Source organism: Bemisia tabaci, chromosome 6 (assembly GCF_918797505.1).
Source record: "Bemisia tabaci chromosome 6, PGI_BMITA_v3".
NCBI lineage: Eukaryota > Metazoa > Arthropoda > Insecta > Hemiptera > Aleyrodidae > Bemisia > Bemisia tabaci.
The window spans coordinates 13449152-13465999 of NC_092798.1; the positions used below are offsets into that span (position 1 = coordinate 13449152).

Genomic DNA, 16848 nt, shown 5'->3' on the forward strand with positions numbered 1-16848 from the left:
GTTGGGACGTGATGCCGTACTTTGAGCTTCGGCAGACCGCTGATCCAAGATGATTTTCAATACGGCAACGACCCTTAATCGGCCTATAGTCCCTGCGGACTGATTATTGAAATTGATAGACAAAGAAGATATGAGGAGTATGAGGAGATCCTATTGGTGGAAGTGGGTGATTACGATGGACAAAACTGCCACGCTAAGGAAAAACGCCGTATGAGCCCTCAGGCGTTGCCATGTTTCCTTTTCCATGTTTCCAGACCGGTCTACTGGTCATTATCAAACGTCAAAAAGAATTAAAAATTCTAAAAAAACAAAGCTAAAAAACAATGTTATCGTTCCCTGGTCATGGCGGCTAGAAGACAAGGGTATTTCTAACCAAGCCTTCCGGAAAAACAAGTGAACTTTAATTGACATTTCGCTTACACGGGGCACGAGGGTCTATTTTTATTCTATGTTCTCGAGCAGCTATAGTGTACTTCACTGAAAAAAATAGTATCAAAATCTCAACTATACTTCAAGCTGATTTTGGTGCCAACCATAAGAGTAGTTGCACTATCTAGAAGTGTTAAGGCACCAGCCAGCGGTATAGTTGATCAAACTACACTTATGCTGACTCTGAGGACACCAGCTAGAGGTATGGTTTATCCAACCACTCTTTCAGCTGACTTAACCATACCTCTGGCTTGTGCAACTGTTCTAATATCTGGCGCCAAAATCAGCTAGATGTATAGTTGGGATTGTGATACTTTTTTTCGTGTTTTATCTGTATCTCTGATGAAATGTTTACCACGCGTTTCATGAAACGTTCCATTGGATGATTATTTTACCTTCTTTTCTTGTTTTTTTCTTCTTTTTTTAATGCTTTCTTCGTTATTCCAGGCTGAAAAAGTCAATGGATTTAGTCTGACTCAAACCGACTACGCAGAGTAACCTGCCGTCAATGGAGCGAACATGCTGGCGATGTAGATTTCATATGCGGAGGGGACACTTTCGTTTTGTAAAAGAAAGAAATTACAGAGAATGTTTAACCATAGAATATTTTATACCTATATTCATACACCTTATATAATTTTTATATTTCATAACCCACAGAATTTCAATAAAATCACGTTCCTCCGCCCTCACTCACCCTGCAAAGTTTTCTTATTTTCCGGAAGGCTTTCCAGGATTAGTAGCAGTAACTTATTCGGTTTAAGGTGATTCGATGGACGTCATATTTTGTGTCAGAAGGACGTGCGATGTATCGCATCGATTGGATCTACTTTTTCAGCTACTAATCATTTTTCTTTAATTTTGAGATCGCAATTCTGTCGTCGGGAGACTAAAGCACTCACTTACCAATTTTCACAAAGAAATTCAACGTAATAAAGGCGTGGTTTGTTTAGAGAGAAAATATCGCATTCGAGTATAGTTTCGATATCAGTATCGAATGCGATGTTTTCTCTCTGAAAAAGCCACGCCTTTATTACGTTGAATTTCTTTGTTAAAATTGGTAAGTAAGTGCTTTAGCCTCCTGACAACAGAATTGCGATCTCAAAATTGGAGAAAAATGACGAGTAGCTGAAATAATGGAACCAGTTGATGCGATATATCGCATGCCGTTCTGACACAAAATATGCGTCCATCGAATCACCTTAACCATTTTTATCATGGATCTCGTCAGGGTTCCCAAGCCTCATGGAGCAAGAGGGATCTGAGGGGCCTCCTGTGGCAAATTATATAAAAAAAACCTCATCTAAATCGATTTTCAATACTTCTAGCTCGATATTTTTGGTATATTTCGGTGTGAAAAATTGACGAAGTTCGACTTTTTAACTTAAGTATTTCAACCATTCAATTGTGAGACGTAAAATATCAACAAAAAATCGCGGGAAAAGAGCGTAGACTATATCAAACTTTGTAGTTGGTAAACTAACGACGAGAATACGGAGTGCTGCGCTCTTTGCAGACGGTTTGCTTTATCACGGTTCCAATGATCCAATGAAGCATGCAAGCAATGCCTTTAACTCAACATTTGACCAGTCTTTGTATCAATATGGTGGCCGTATTTACTTGAACTTAGTGCAACCGTTACAATCGAATCAAATCCAATGCATTGCACATATTTTTATTTATATTGAGTACCTAAAAGAACGGTCTTCAGTATAATTTTGTGATGTGCCAAAATTTAAAAACAAGCAGTAAGCTCCAACGCATTCGCGTCGGAAAGCGGCTTGGCGACGGTAGTTGTAGTCAAGAATGAGGGCCTAGACACATTTTGTCATTGATGTACAATCCGACAACTGTCGATTCATGTTTTGTAACTTAGCAGATTTACAAAGCCGGTGTATAAATGTGTATTGGCCCTTGATATGCAGAATGCATGGCACTATCACTTGTTGTATACTTTTAATTTTGAAGGCTCTAGTGATCATCTTCTTTTTTTGTCAAATAACTAGTTTGTGCAACAATAAGACTGAAACTGACTCTAACTGAAATTTTGTCTTTTTAGATATTTGGTTATTTTGTATTTATTAGATTGTATATTTTCACAGCCCTGTGATAAGAAACTTTGGAATGCATGGTTGATAAGTCGTTTAGCGAGGCTGCAAAAAATCTGCATTTTTATATCTGAAACTGTAGGTAATGGTTTTTTATATAATTGTAAGTCATGTGTTTGTACACATGCACCACTACAGCTTACATATTTATTACATGAATAATAACAAGTACCATTTTCTCTCTGAATATAGTAATACTATTTACCTAAATGTAAGTACCAGTGGAGAAAGAAAAGAGGAAAATCCAGAAGGAAAGTAAGATAATTTTATTTATTCCATCACTATTATTTGGTAACAAAATATTTTGAATCGGAAACATAAACGGAAAGATTTTGTATGTGTCAATTGAATACCCTGCACTTTCAATTTAATCTTTCTTAGGTTGTTTTTCAATAATCGCCCCGATGGCCACGATAGTTGTTAAACGTTTACGGTTTCCTTGGTAACCTTTGTTTGCTATCAGCTGATATCGAGTAATATGCCTAGGAAGCTCCAACCACTGCATTCTTCCAAAAAACCGCGAAAAATTTAAAATTCAAAATTTCAAATTTTGAACGTAAAGTACATTTTTTCCATCACGAGATTAAAGCACAGACAAGTTTTGAATTATTGACTGTATCACCATGATTCCAAAAATACACTACACAAATAGCATTGGCTAACAATAAAACAATATGCAATAAAATAAAGTCATGACAAGGTACATAGTCGAAAATGGCGCCGATTCCATCAACCAACGCGCGGTCTCTCCAATGTAACATGGTCCATTGATACTCCACAGCTGGGACCGTCCGGAATAGCAGCTCTAGTGCAAGCACCAGAGCCGCTAATAAGGATGTACTTGTAGTAAGGAAGAGGCACTAATGGGTCAGTTACGCTGGTTACAAGTTTTGATGTTTGATTCCTGTAGAAAAGTTAAAAATAATATGATCTGTTCAAACAGCAACTTTCTACTTTCAATACTAACCGAGATATCGACCTTTGAAGAGTCGAGTTTTTGACGTCATTCACCGTGTGTGAGCAGAGCTTAGAATGGAATTTTTTTCTAACAATTCGCCAACCGCTTTTCTAAAGTCGAAAAAAGATCAAGTCCGTTCTTCTCGTTAAAGTAAATACGCGGCTGAGTTGCCGAACTGTGCGCAAATAAAACTAAAAGAATGGTTTTCACTAAACAAAAGTTTTGCGGAGTTCCCATCTCGATTTAGCTTCAGAGCGAGGAGAGTTTTTCAGAGCACAATTCTAGAACCCTTCGCCCCTTGCTTCCTGCCTATCCCTTCCATCCCTGACGATGATTCGGAGCTTTTGATGAAAGACACGGGGCCTCATTACGGCAACAATCCAATCAAGGCGTCTTTTCATTACACTGTTGCCAGATTAGTGATATTTTTTCCTTAAAAGAGAAGGGAGAGGTGAATCAGTCGAGCAACCCATTGCATCGTCTCTGGTCTTGTAGTCAACAAATTGAACTGTTAATGCTAAAAGAGACTGAATGCACGAATACAATCAAAAGTAAGTATGTAACGCGCTAATCTAATGTGCAAGGTTTATTATGATTTTATTTATTTGCACATAATTTTGTCCGGCATAAATGGGTTCAATTCTACTCCAATTTGATCCCATGTTACACATCGATGGCGTAAGTCGGCGATCACTTAACTCGGTTTGCGACGTCGCAGACCCCCTGTCAGACTTTACTTTTGAAACGGAAAACTATTCAACGGCTTTTCATTAAAATTGCCGTGATTTTTCTTCTCTAGGCGAAGAAAATTCTGCAAAAACTTCAAGGAATGATGTCAATTTGTTCTCATTTATGTAATGACTTAGAGCCGTGGATTTTCAGACACCGCAAATGAGATATGTGATTGCGGACTTACGTCGCATGTCTCTGGCAGCACAAACCAGTCTTGGGTTTACGGCTTGAAATGAATCAGTGAGAACGAAAACACACCAACTCGGTACCTCCAAAATGCCTAATTTTCATGTACGAGAATCAGTTTTCAAAAAGGTCATTGCAGTTAACGCATCTGTTCCAACTTGGACCTTTAAAGTGTCCTTAAGTACTTGTCTTTTGGTACCAAAGATCTATTTCTTGTGCTAACTTTCTCAATTACTGAGTAGTTTTGCGTGTGTCTTGATAATTTTCATTTTTTTGAGTTGGTGTGTTTCGTTCTCACTGATTCAAAAATGGATGGAGTTTATAGCCTGAACATTTAAAAGAATCATAATCGACACACTGGAAAAAAAAAACATTGTATCTAGAGTCCAGACTCTTAAAAACATCGACAAGAAAAAATACTCTTGATTCAATCGGATTTTTGCTTAAATGAAGAACAAAGCCTCTTAATTTGCGCGGATTTCGTTTTGATTCAAGCAAAAATTTGATTGAATCAAGAGTATTTTTTCTTGTCAATGTTTTTAAGAGTCTGGACTCCAGATCCAATAAGTTGTTTTTTTTTTTTTTTTTTTTTTTTTTTTTTTTTTTTTTTTTTTTTTTTTTTTTTTCCAGTGCTGTAAAGATTACGCAAATGTCTAATTCACCTTTAACTTTTGAAGACGGCCCTGAATTACCCCTTTTTGAATTTACCCTTTGACTTTCTCCCTCTGTTGTTCCCTCGAAGCAGTTGCCCGAAATGGATCTCCTTTGAGTGCGTAAACGATGACGTCACTTCCAGCCGTGGATCTGCGCCCAGGGCACTACTGCTCGCGCTCGCCGGACCATCATGCAAAATTGCGGAATTTTCTCCGGAACCCGTTCGCAGCCCTTGCACTGTCATCGTACCTACTTCCGGATGTTTTCCGCCCTTCCCAAATCAGATAATTCAAAACAAACTGGCATTAGAGCTCAAGGAAAGGAAAAGTCGAGAGATTTACCGGAAAACTCACTGGAAAAAAAAAAAACACATTGGATCTAGAGTCCAGACTCTTGAAAACATTGACAAGAAAAAATACTCTTGATTCAATCAGATTTTTGCTTAAATCAAAGGGGAATCCGCTCAAATTAAGAGGCTTGGTCCTTGATTTTAGCAAAAATCCGATTGAATCAAGAGTATTTTTTCTTGTCGATGTTTTTGAGAGTCTGGACTCTAGATCCAATGTGTTTTCTTTTTCCAGTGCTTCCTATTGTTTTTTTTATAAGATCGTCACTCTTCTGACAAACACACATTTCGCGATGAACCCTGTCGACTATGTTGACTGAATTTTGCAAAGGGGAACTACAATTGGACTGCGTTAAACAGAAAGGAACCAAGCCACATCAGCCATTGCCAGATTCAATTGGGCAATTTAATTTTATAAATAAAAACGGCTGTGCGGATTTTTGTGCAAATTTCTGTGAATTCTCTCCATAGTGTGAAGCAAATTCCTCATACATTTTCAAAGGGATCCGCACAAACGTTCTTTTGTAAAAAATTAAATTGCCTAGTTAAATTTGGCAATAGCTGATGTGGCTTGGCTCCTAACTGTTGAACGCGGTTTAATTTCTGGCTTGAAGATAAAGACACCTACCTGCATAGGGTACCTGATGACACATACGTTCTTTAAAATGAGCCAGAAATTGTGGTTTTGAATTGAGAAATGCGGTCGAATGTTCGATGCTTTCCGGAGCTCATCTCTAAATAAAGTTACGTCCTTTTGTTATCAAAGCAACGACAGTTGGAATTTTGCGGTTAGGAATTACGATTTTTACAACGAGAGTGATCGTGCTCTAAATCGAATCATTCAGTTAAAAAACGAGGAAACTCTGTGAGAAAAAAGGCAGAACACGAAACAAAAACTAACTAGAGCTAAAAAACTAACCATTAGATCTCACGTATTTGAACACATTTTCTGTGTGTGCATGTTGTTCATTACAAAAAGACTAACAGGCAGTGGTACTGCATAAAAGGGTACTGTATACAGATAAAGTACCTATCTGTTATTTGATCTTGGAGACTCTAACAATGAGTCTTTTCCAATCATAAAAAAATTTTTCTGATGTTAACTTTACGGCTGGCTACCTTTTGGGAAGACAGGGAAAGGAGGAATCAGAAAAGGAAAGTTCAGTTGCGCCCGACTTTAAAATACTTTTTTCCGGAATAAAATGAATTTTTACTTTTTTCAGGAGTTGGATCGTTTCTAAATTAGACGACTCAATTTAAAACAAACTACGATAAGATGTGCAGTACCGATCTTCTCGACCTATGCCGTGTGCAGCAAACCGGTTACTACACCTTAAGCAATTTTATACCCTGCGTCAAAAGTCAAGTGGAGGCGCCGGGTATCGATCCCGGTGCCTCTCGCATGCTAAGCGAGCGCTCTACCATTTGAGCTACGCCCCCTGTTGGCGGTGGACTGATTTCAACGACTTAAAAACAACTAGCAAGTTCAACCATTTGTGCGAAATCGAGTGCTGATTCAGTATTTCTGCGATGTGCTTTGAACCGCCGCACACTGTGGTATTTGACCGAAAAACCTGGCCAAAACCTCAATTTTAAATTTTTTTTTAGTGGAAAACTAATGTGATATTCGAAATCTACACTGTTTTTTACCCCGGTAGACATGTATGTACCATTTTTCGAGTGGCTCAATTTCCCGCGAAGAGACCACGAAGTTACCTATTTCTCAGCGATTATTTTGATATGTTTCGGCGCGCTACTCGTCGATCAGTTTACTTCAACTGTGCGATCATAAGAGGGAAGTTCGGCGATATGCAACACATTCTTAGGGGTATATTCTACACAACTAACCACAGTATTTTCGAATTTTTTTTTTTTTTTTTAGTGATTTTCACAGGAGGTTGAAAAGTGATGTAAAAGTAAACGTTTTTTTCGAAATTCAGAGGCCGATATCTTTTTTCTCTCAACTGTTCTCAAGCAGTTTGAGTCGGGATGTTATAGTCCGAAGTGGGTATCTTCAGGATTCTGGGGTGACAGACTGAGGAAAACTGAGGAAATTGAAATTTTTGACTCTATAGATGGACTTTTGAGCGATTTTCACAAACATGAATGGGAAAAATTATGTCGATACTAACGACTGAAATTGTATTTTTCCAACAGCTCTGACCCATTGGGTGACCAATTGGGTGATATTCGGTCACGCAACCTGTTTCTTTGGCCCCTACGCCCTCGAAAGAGGGATAAAAAAAATAATTTGAAAGCGGATGGGAGGGTCACTTTAAAGTCTTGCAAAAGTGTTTAATCCGTTATCTAACAATCTCTTCGTGCATTATCCTTGAGTTTAGACATATTTATGCCATGATTTACTTTGACAGACAAATTTGAGTCCATGCGGCCCCGGGGATGGGGCTTTAAAAGTGGCTTTCTGGCACCATGAAAATACGCTGTGAGGCACATTTGAAGCCTCGTAAAAGTGAGATATGTGGTTTTCTTACGAATTTCGTGGTGAAGTGCTTCACTTTGAGATGTGAACCATGGGTTAGGAAGGAACCCATCAAAATGAATCATTTTCACAGGTGCTTTCTGTCCTTACAATAGTTCTTATTATGATAGAACTCATTTTCATCTTATAATTTATCCTCAAATCATCATATGGAGGTCCCGGCACTTTCATAGTAGCACTAATTTTGATTCAAAACTGTCAAAAATCTAATATCTAGAATGATTCATATTAATTTTTTGAGAAATGTACAATTATTCCTCAATGTGAGAGATCGGCTGTTTCGTCAAAAATTTTGAAGTGACTTACGCTGTTTTTAAAAAAAAAACCAAAAATAAGGTAATAGAAAGTCCTTATTTCGAAAAGTAGACCATAGGTGAAGGAGTAACTTGTCTAAATGCACCGCTTTAGTTAGATACTTTGCGTCCTTTAAAAGGCTTTTTGGAGGGCTTCTTGCACCCTCTTTAAACTCTCCGCAAATTGTCATATGATGTGTTAGGTGGTTAAATTGTGCATATTATCACTTAAGAAGAAGTACTGATTGTAAAATATTTTTAAAACTCGGCGATATCTGGTGATAAATAGTTTTGGCCAGCTTTTCAGGTCCAATACCACAGTGTGCGCCGGCCGTGCAAAGTGGCAGGGCAACGCCCCACAGTGGCTCGAGTCGATCAGAGAGGTCGGATATGAAATGTTTTACTAAAACTGCAAATTTTGATGTTTATTCCGTCACTGTTTAAATTTCAAAGGGTGTTTCTGAAAGCAATATCACGCAAAAACCGATGGAGCCACTTTCAGAACCTCACAATTGTGTATAAACTGAGTTGTAAGCTTTTAAAGTTTCCAAACTTTGTCCGACCTCTCCTATTGACTCGATCCACTGTGCGCCCTAGACAGTCGCGAGGCGAGAAAGATCGATCATCGATATTTCCCCATTTTAAAGTATGGTAAAGAATCGATTAGTAAGGCGTTCATTGCGAACACCCCGTTTATCGCTCCTTTCCCATAGGTGTAAATGGCATAACAATTGATATATCGTAAAGCACGCCACGAGCGTCGAAGAACTTACAGTAATCTTAAAACGACTTACATACTTTGAGGACTCGAGAAGTACCACGTTATTTGAATTGATAAATAGACTCACCTGAAACAAATAAAGGGGAAATTCAATTAAAATCCGTGCAGATATAAAACAACGAAGGTACTTTAAAAAACAAATTTAAAATAAATAAATAGACCCACCTGAAACAAATTAAAAGGAAGAATCCCATTAAAATCTATGCTGATGTTGGACAACAAATGTAGTTTCTAAAAAAAATGCCTTTCATGACAAAAAAAAGCGCGCCCGAAAAATCGTCACTCCTCTAACGCAACGCAAGAGCGTATCTCGATTTCCGTGTGAGCCCTGCTCTCCGCACGGAGAAAAAAACCTCGTGCGTGGAACCCGAAGTTTAGGTCATATGGATCTCTCAAGTTTTCAGATTGAGCATCTGAACACTTCAGGTCTAGCTGTCGAGGTTCGGGTCACACCTCACACTCACACATCTGAAACTTCAGTTCTTACATCTGAAGTACTAGGTAGTAGGGCAGGAAGTAGGGCAACGCCCTAGGCGAGGCGTGAATGATCGATTAATGATATGTCCCCGTTTGAAGCTACGGTAAAGAATCGATTATTAGTAGGTTCGTTGCGGACATCCTGTTTATCGATTCTTTACCATAAGTTCAATTGGCAGAACAATCGATACATCGCAAAGCACGCCAACGCCGCTGATGAGCACCCATCGCCTTAAAAAATGAGCGATTTTTCTGCGATATTTTTAAAATATTGTTAGGGTTGTAAGAATGTCCAAAGCAAAAATATTTCTAAAATTACTGTTAAAACATTTTTATGACTGTATTTATAAGAAAATCTTTTTAAAGGAATTGCCGTAAAACTTGAAGACACTTAAACTATTGTCAACAATATTTAGAACATTTTGTTGAAAACTTTAAGCATTAACATGGTAGTGAACTCATAATGTATTCAAAATATTTTCCAACCGTGTTCCGATCAGAAATATTTTCCGTGTCACAAGGTGTGCGTTCCATTTGATGGTTGTATTAGCTCAGAATATTTTTCGCTCCGTTGGTCATGAATCTTGAACAAAATATGGTCTAAAATGTATCATTCTCACGGAGAAAAAAATTTCGTGCGTGGGACCCGAAGTTGAGGTCACATGGATCACTGAAGTTATTTGAAAACTTGAGGTCCAGCTGCCGAAGTTCGGGTCAGACATCTGAAGTCCTCCGGTACATACCAAAAAGCCTCGATGTCTGACCCGAACTTCGGCAGCTCGACCTTAAGTTTTAGGATGCGTGATCAGAAAACTTCAGAGATCCATATGACCTCAACTTCAAGTCCCATGCACGAAGTTTTTTTCTCCGTGCACCATTGACAATTTAAGCTCATTTTCCCGATTAATAAAACGGAGATGGAAACCAGTTCCGGGTAGCTTACAGATTATTTAACCATGTTTTATTCATAGTCAGAAGGCGTACCATCGGCAACTGTGCATACGACCGAAAATATGTCAACATCACCAACGCTACCATCAACACGAACGAACATCACCGAATGTAATATAAGACCTCAGTTCGAGAAGAGTTCATAATGGATAAAAGATACAATGGCCGATAAACGAACACCTTAATTTGAGAGCTGCAATTCTGGAACTTATGACATAAAGAGAATGCCTCTATGAGCGACGCACCATTACGGCCCGTATATTGAAGATCGACGGTTAGTGTTTTATTTTACGACTCCGTTGTTCGTCCCCGTGGCCTCCCCCAGGAACTGCGAAAAAGTACAGTCGTAAAAATATGTAATGAAAGTGTCATACGACAGTAATGAACGATTAAATTGAAATTTATTGCGCTCGCGGATTTTCGCTAGACGTGCTTCGATGGTTCCGGGACTACCGATCCTAAGAACCAAAATTATGGTGTGGAATTATGGATGTCATGAGCCGGGAAATGGGCTTACTGGTTCGACAATTAAATCAGCTAGTTCGAGATCAACCCAACTCCGGAAGTTTTTAAAATTCGCTTCATTGCGGAAACATGGATGTTTTGACCCCTCCCCCAACGATTTTTTGACTCCCTAGTGGCTAGGCTAGGACGTATTCTTTCAGGAGAGATAAATAGAGAAAAAATTGGTACGTAGGGCCATTCAGTTTTTTTTTTTTTTTTTTTTTTTTTTTTTGCGTAGACTTGTGGTCTCTTTTCCCCACTTACAAATGGTTCGTTTCGAATTGATGGATTTTAATTCTCTGTAGGATCTCTGAAGTTTTCGGATCACGTATCTAAGAACTTGAGGTCCAGCTGCCGAAGTTCGGGTCAGACATCTGAGGTACTCCGATATATACCGAAGGGTTCGGGTCACACATATGAAGTACTCCGGTGCATACCGAAAAGCCTCGATGTCTGACGCTGACCCGAACTTCGGCAGCTCGACCTCAAGTTCTCGGATGCGTGATCCAAAAACTTCAGAGATCCATAAAACCTCAACTTCGGGTCCCATGCACGAGGTTTTTTTCTCCGTGTACAGCAAGGTCTCGATTATCCGTGCTTTGATTTAGAACGATTACCTATACGACCCCCTCCCCCCCCTTAGCCCAAGAATGTCTCGAATTACTCTTAAAAAGTATGATTTGTCTTAATCATTGAAACATTTTTCTTTACAACTAACACCAAAGAGTAAGAAAAATTCAATTTTTCAGCAATGTGGCGTGTTTAGCGATCTATCGATTGATCTGCCCACAAGACCTATGCAAAAGGATCGATAAACAGGGGGTTCGTAACGGACATCTTAATAATCGATTCTTTACCATGGCTTCAAATGGGGAAATACCGATAATCTATCATCCACGCCTCGCCACTGCAATTTCTACGTTCGGTCATTCTTGGTAAAGCACCATAAACTTCTCAATAGAGCATTACTCAATTTTTCTATTTTTCGGGAATCAAACTTTGAAGAAAAGGGAATCGTAGACCTCGTCAACTGTCAGTCTTTTCCCTCGCGGTGTCAACGTACCATTACCCGAGCTCCTTACCGGGAAAATTAAAATTTCTGTGGAGGCGCCGGGTATCGATCCCGGTACCTCTCGCATGCTAAGCGAGCGCTCTACCATTTGAGCTACGCCCCCAGATGAGAATACTTCATCTAAAACTTACATCAAAAGTGTAGCAAACGCTGAAACTGGTTCAGCAAGAACTGCAGTGGCGACTATTTTTACATCGTAGGCATGGGCACCTTGGCTGCAGCGTTGCCACATCGAAGAGGAAGCTCGAAATTTAAAAGAAAGAGACGCACGAAGTAGTCTAATTTTGACTGTCAATCGGGCATCACTGCTTAAAACTCTTACTACTGAATTCTACATGCAATTCAGCTCATTCTTACTGAATTCTTCATAAAAGCTGCCCATTTGCAGCAATTTTGGGAATAATTTTGTTTTTTCCGGTGCAACCAAAGAAAAAGCTTAAACCTTTAATTTTTCAGCAAACATTTGCTTGGTGATAAGAAAAACTAGCTGAAGCTCTTAATATTGATTTATACGTAAAAAACTGCTGATTTTGAGCTATTTTCGACTTATAATCACCAGGAGTGATAATGAAGAAAGCTCAAAACTTGAATATTAGAAACATGCAGGACAACCTATTTTGACCTGGGAATTTGGTGTCATCAAAATAAAACCCTTAGAAATGAATTCTCCAAGAAGACCATTTACTTTAAGCTATGTGCTACTTATTTATTGTGGGCAAGGTCACCACATGCTCAACATTGTACAACGAGAAACAATAAAATATAATCCTTCATCACCGAATGAAATCTTACGGCTAATTTTCCTGGGGGAAACAGACTATTGAAAGCCATCTGCAACTTGGATTTATCGAGTAGAGAAGCCATTCCGCGCGGTGGTAAAATTACGAGAAAGAGCGCGATCTGGCACCACCGGATGCGAGCGAAATGTCAAACGCCCAGCGGCTGCGAGCGCGAGACGCGAGCGCGTGTAGCTCGCGCGAGTGCGGCCGGGCGTGGTCGCCCGGTCTGACGCTCGAATTTTAACGCTTCGAATGGCGTCCAGATGGAGCCACCTATGCATGTGCATGTGGATATGATGTCTAATTTTTTTGTTTTTTTTTTCGAAAAAGCGTAGATTGGACAGTGCACTCAGCGCTCAGATAAGCGGTGCTGAGGTCAGCGTGTTCGCGAGGTTGTTGCACGCGTTGCGCGCAGCGCTGCTCGGAAACACGTTTCGGCGGACACAGCTTTGCATCCGGTAGATTTTCATTAGAGGACGGAAAAATTGGGTGTTCAGGGTGGGAATGGTGATTGCTGCGCTGATGATGGGTCAAATTCGTCGTTTGGAGGACAAAACGGCGTATGAGCGATTCAACGTTGCGAAATTTGCCAAACTTAATTTGCGTTTCAACTCAGAAACTGTTAGGAATTTTTATTGAAAATTTCATGTAGTTTTCTGCAGATATCCTCCCGGTCAAAGAATCACATGCGTCATGTAACGTTCCAACATTTCCGCCGCGCCATTTTATCTACTTAGAGAGAAATTTTTGGTTGAATCTGTTTGAAAATTTCACTGAATTTTATCGGTTGCCCAAAGAAAATACGGTAGAATTTCCTAACAGCTTCTTTGAACAATTTATTCGTTTAAAAATTAAATGGTGGCGGAAATTTTTAAACGTCGCATGACGCTTGTAATACTTTGGCCGGAGGGTGACGAGATCCTTAATACAGACCAGCTACATTTTGGATTGATATCGCGGTGTCATTTTAATGTGGAAAAGGACAGTGTGCAAATGGATATTAGGACCTTAGCATGGAGATACGTTCTTTCACCTAGGAAACGACAGATTCAGTTCCGAAGCGCGTCCGTAGTTGTTTCAGTTGTAACTAGTGTTGCTCCAAAAACAAAATTATGAATTCTGACTCTCTGAGAGAAAATGACTTACGTGCGTCATTCTATAAGATGCGTCAAGTGCGTCTAATTATTGGGCACTGATTGTGAGAAACCCAGGCATGTCAACTAAAACACCAGCATCCTCACAAAATCAATGATTATAGATTTGGACGAAAAGTATATTATTTGGTCAAAAAAGCTGTTAATTCCGTCGAGTAAAAGTTGAGTGGTCAGGGGAATCTAAGTTCACTTTACGGCGCATAGAAGAAAGGGACAAGGACACGACATTATACTGATGTGCAACAAGAAATTGAATCGCATTAGGGAGAAATATAAGTATAATATTTTTACCACATTTAATTATAACAGGCCGATGAGAATTGGACTGATTTGAGTTGGTAAGAAGGAGGACATCTCGTCTTTACATTATTCATTCTGGGTTTGCATTACACGGTCATGTGATAAATATAAAAAGGAAAAGAAAAAAATGAAAACATTAGTTATGGATGTGTTACATAACAGGTAAGTGTAAAAAAACGGGAATAAGCGTAATTCCACACTGGAACACTTCCTTGATTCATTCATGCCGTGTCCCTCGCGCAACGAGCGCCCTGAACTACACTGTCGTGCTAGGGAAAAACACCGTATGAGCCTTTAGACGTTGCCATATTTCCTTCCATGACAAACGAATTTACTGGGAAATGTCTGAATATTGTTCCTCCAATGGAAATGTTGCATGCGTAAGGAATTCGCGATTTGACTGTTGATTCTTAAGTAAAAGCTCGCGAGATTCACGATGGTGCCCCACTGGTTTTTTCTGAAATCAACTTCCAAGCTCAAAAAAAGCTCTCAAGATGAAGCCAAAATGGAGGGGATATCCTTCGCTATCCTGAGAGTCCACCTCTACATCAAGACAAACACTCCATGCAACGATAGAGAGCAAATCAGGAGTAAATACATTGACAGGGCTGCCATGTTATTTAGGGACTCTATAAAACTGAAAACACGGCATCCCTGCTAATGTATTTGCTCCCTATCTTTGCATGAAGAGTTTGTCTTGATGTAGACGTGGAGTCTCAGGATAGCGTGGGATATCCCCTCCATATTTGTTTCAACTTGAGAGCTTTTTTTGACCTTGGGAGTTGATTTCAGAGAAAACCAGTGGCACCATCGTGTTTCTCGCGAACTTGTACCTAAGGATCAAAAGGCAAAACGCAAATTCCTCACACACGCAACATCTCCATTTTTCAGACACTTTTGTTTCGAATCAAATCTAAAATACCTGAGAATTACAAAGGAAAATGTGCATATCTTTCTTCAAAAATAAATGTTAAATTAGGGGAAATTTGACAACTCTCGAGTGTTCACACGACGTTCTTCCTTGCAGGGCAGCACAGCAAAAGAAGTGGAGGCGCCGGGTATCGATCCCGGTACCTCTCGCATGCTAAGCGAGCGCTCTACCATCTGAGCTACGCCCCCAACTGATCAGAACGGATTCTAAAGAAAACCATCAGCGAAAGAAGGATCAGTTAGGACACGCGAGCATTGCGGATATTTGCGAGATTCTACACGGATTAAATTGCTGAGGGAAGGGGGGGGGGGAGGGGTGTTTAATTGAAAACGTGGAGCCGAGAGTTGGCGAATTCCACACCGCACGCGCCGCGCGAAAATTGCACTAGCGAGAGTTGTAGGTAGTTCGCGCGTTAATCGCTCTGATTGTGAGCGTATTTTCGCAACAGGAGTTCAATGCCATGCTTCGTCTTGATGACACTAATCGTCCGGTTGATAGAGTTGATGCATGCGGGCATTAAATGGAGATGTTGCATGTGTGAGGAATTTGCGATTTGACTGTTGATTCTTATGTAAAAGGCCCTGCCACTGGAATTGGCGTTTTATATTCATCTTCATAAATGTATAATTCATCAATTTGCAGTTACATTGGTAAGGCGATACGTAGGTCAGATATTGAACGATGTGAATAAACTTCGACAAATAAACTTCAAAACTTTAGCCGCCCTCCCCCGGCCCCCCACAAAAATAATCGATATAGAAATATTTAAACTGAAAGTAAATGGTAGAGTAAACACGACTCTCTGGAAGTCAACTAACATCCTTGAAGATTATCTTGGTGAAGATTAAGCTACCAAAAATTATTCACGAAAGTTTGCAGCACACTCTTAGGGCCGAACAACTGTTAATAAAACTATTCAAGTCTCGAAGAAAGACAGTATTGTAATTAAATACATTATTCTAAAACTATTCACAAAAGTATGCATTCAACCCTCATAAAAGGGCACAATGATGAAAGAAAAACTTTTGAAATTGTTGTGGAGAAGTTCTCGACTTTGATTTATTAAAAAAATAAGTTAAGATCAAGAGGACAATGAAATAAAAAATGACTCGATCATATTCTCAAAAACGATTTCTGGGCGGGAAGTTGGTTTTTTCTTTGATACCGCGCGTGCATGAGTCGAAGTTTCCGCTCTGCATCGCGGGACCGGCGAAAAAAAAAAGGTTTTGTTAAGCTGCGCGCAAAGCCGTCCACAAAACGAATCAGATCCCAGAAGTAAACTTAAATAAAATAGAAAGATAATAAGAAACGCCACCCAATAGCCCGGAAAACCTCGACACGATTTAGGAGAGATTCCTCGGACGCTCTGTGCAAAGCGCCGTTTCCTTCACGAAATAACGTAACTACATTTCAATGCTGCCAAATTTCCCCTTGAAAATCGTGATTTCACCCGGAGAATCTAAGGAATTTCTCACTGAAAATTCCACCGATTTTTCTTCTGATTCTAAGCGAAAATCAGACACATTTCAGCCAAAAATTGCACGGGTTCATTTTAATGAAACAATTGAACGGAGTTAAACAGAAAGGGACCAAGCCACATCGGGATCGAACCGAGAAAAAGAGGCTTAGAGTTTAGCTCCTGCATATAAGACTCGATGTAAAAGTTAAACTTCAAGTTCAATTTCTGCAAAAT

The 16848-nt window shown here is 39.6% G+C and overlaps 2 protein-coding genes and 3 non-coding genes across 20 annotated transcripts in view; 1 reads left to right on the plus strand and 4 right to left on the minus strand.

Moving 5' to 3' along the window:
- Positions 1–1121, plus strand: part of LOC109041644 (protein D3) — a 427804-nt gene extending 426683 nt beyond the window's left edge. For all 3 annotated transcript variants that reach the window (XR_011900057.1, XR_011900056.1, XM_072301613.1), the window contains one exon: positions 877–1121. The gene's annotated coding sequence lies outside the window, so the exon portion shown is untranslated. The remainder of the gene's footprint in view (positions 1–876) is intronic.
- The window catches only part of Trpm (transient receptor potential cation channel, subfamily M), a 412514-nt gene that overhangs the window by 191181 nt on the left and 204485 nt on the right, over positions 1–16848 (minus strand). The window lies entirely within an intron of this gene.
- TRNAA-AGC (transfer RNA alanine (anticodon AGC)) lies at positions 6781–6853 on the minus strand. The gene has a single exon. It is a non-coding gene; the product is annotated as a tRNA-Ala (tRNA).
- Positions 12022–12094, minus strand: TRNAA-AGC (transfer RNA alanine (anticodon AGC)). Its single transcript has one exon. It is a non-coding gene; the product is annotated as a tRNA-Ala (tRNA).
- Positions 15271–15343, minus strand: TRNAA-AGC (transfer RNA alanine (anticodon AGC)). The gene has a single exon. It is a non-coding gene; the product is annotated as a tRNA-Ala (tRNA).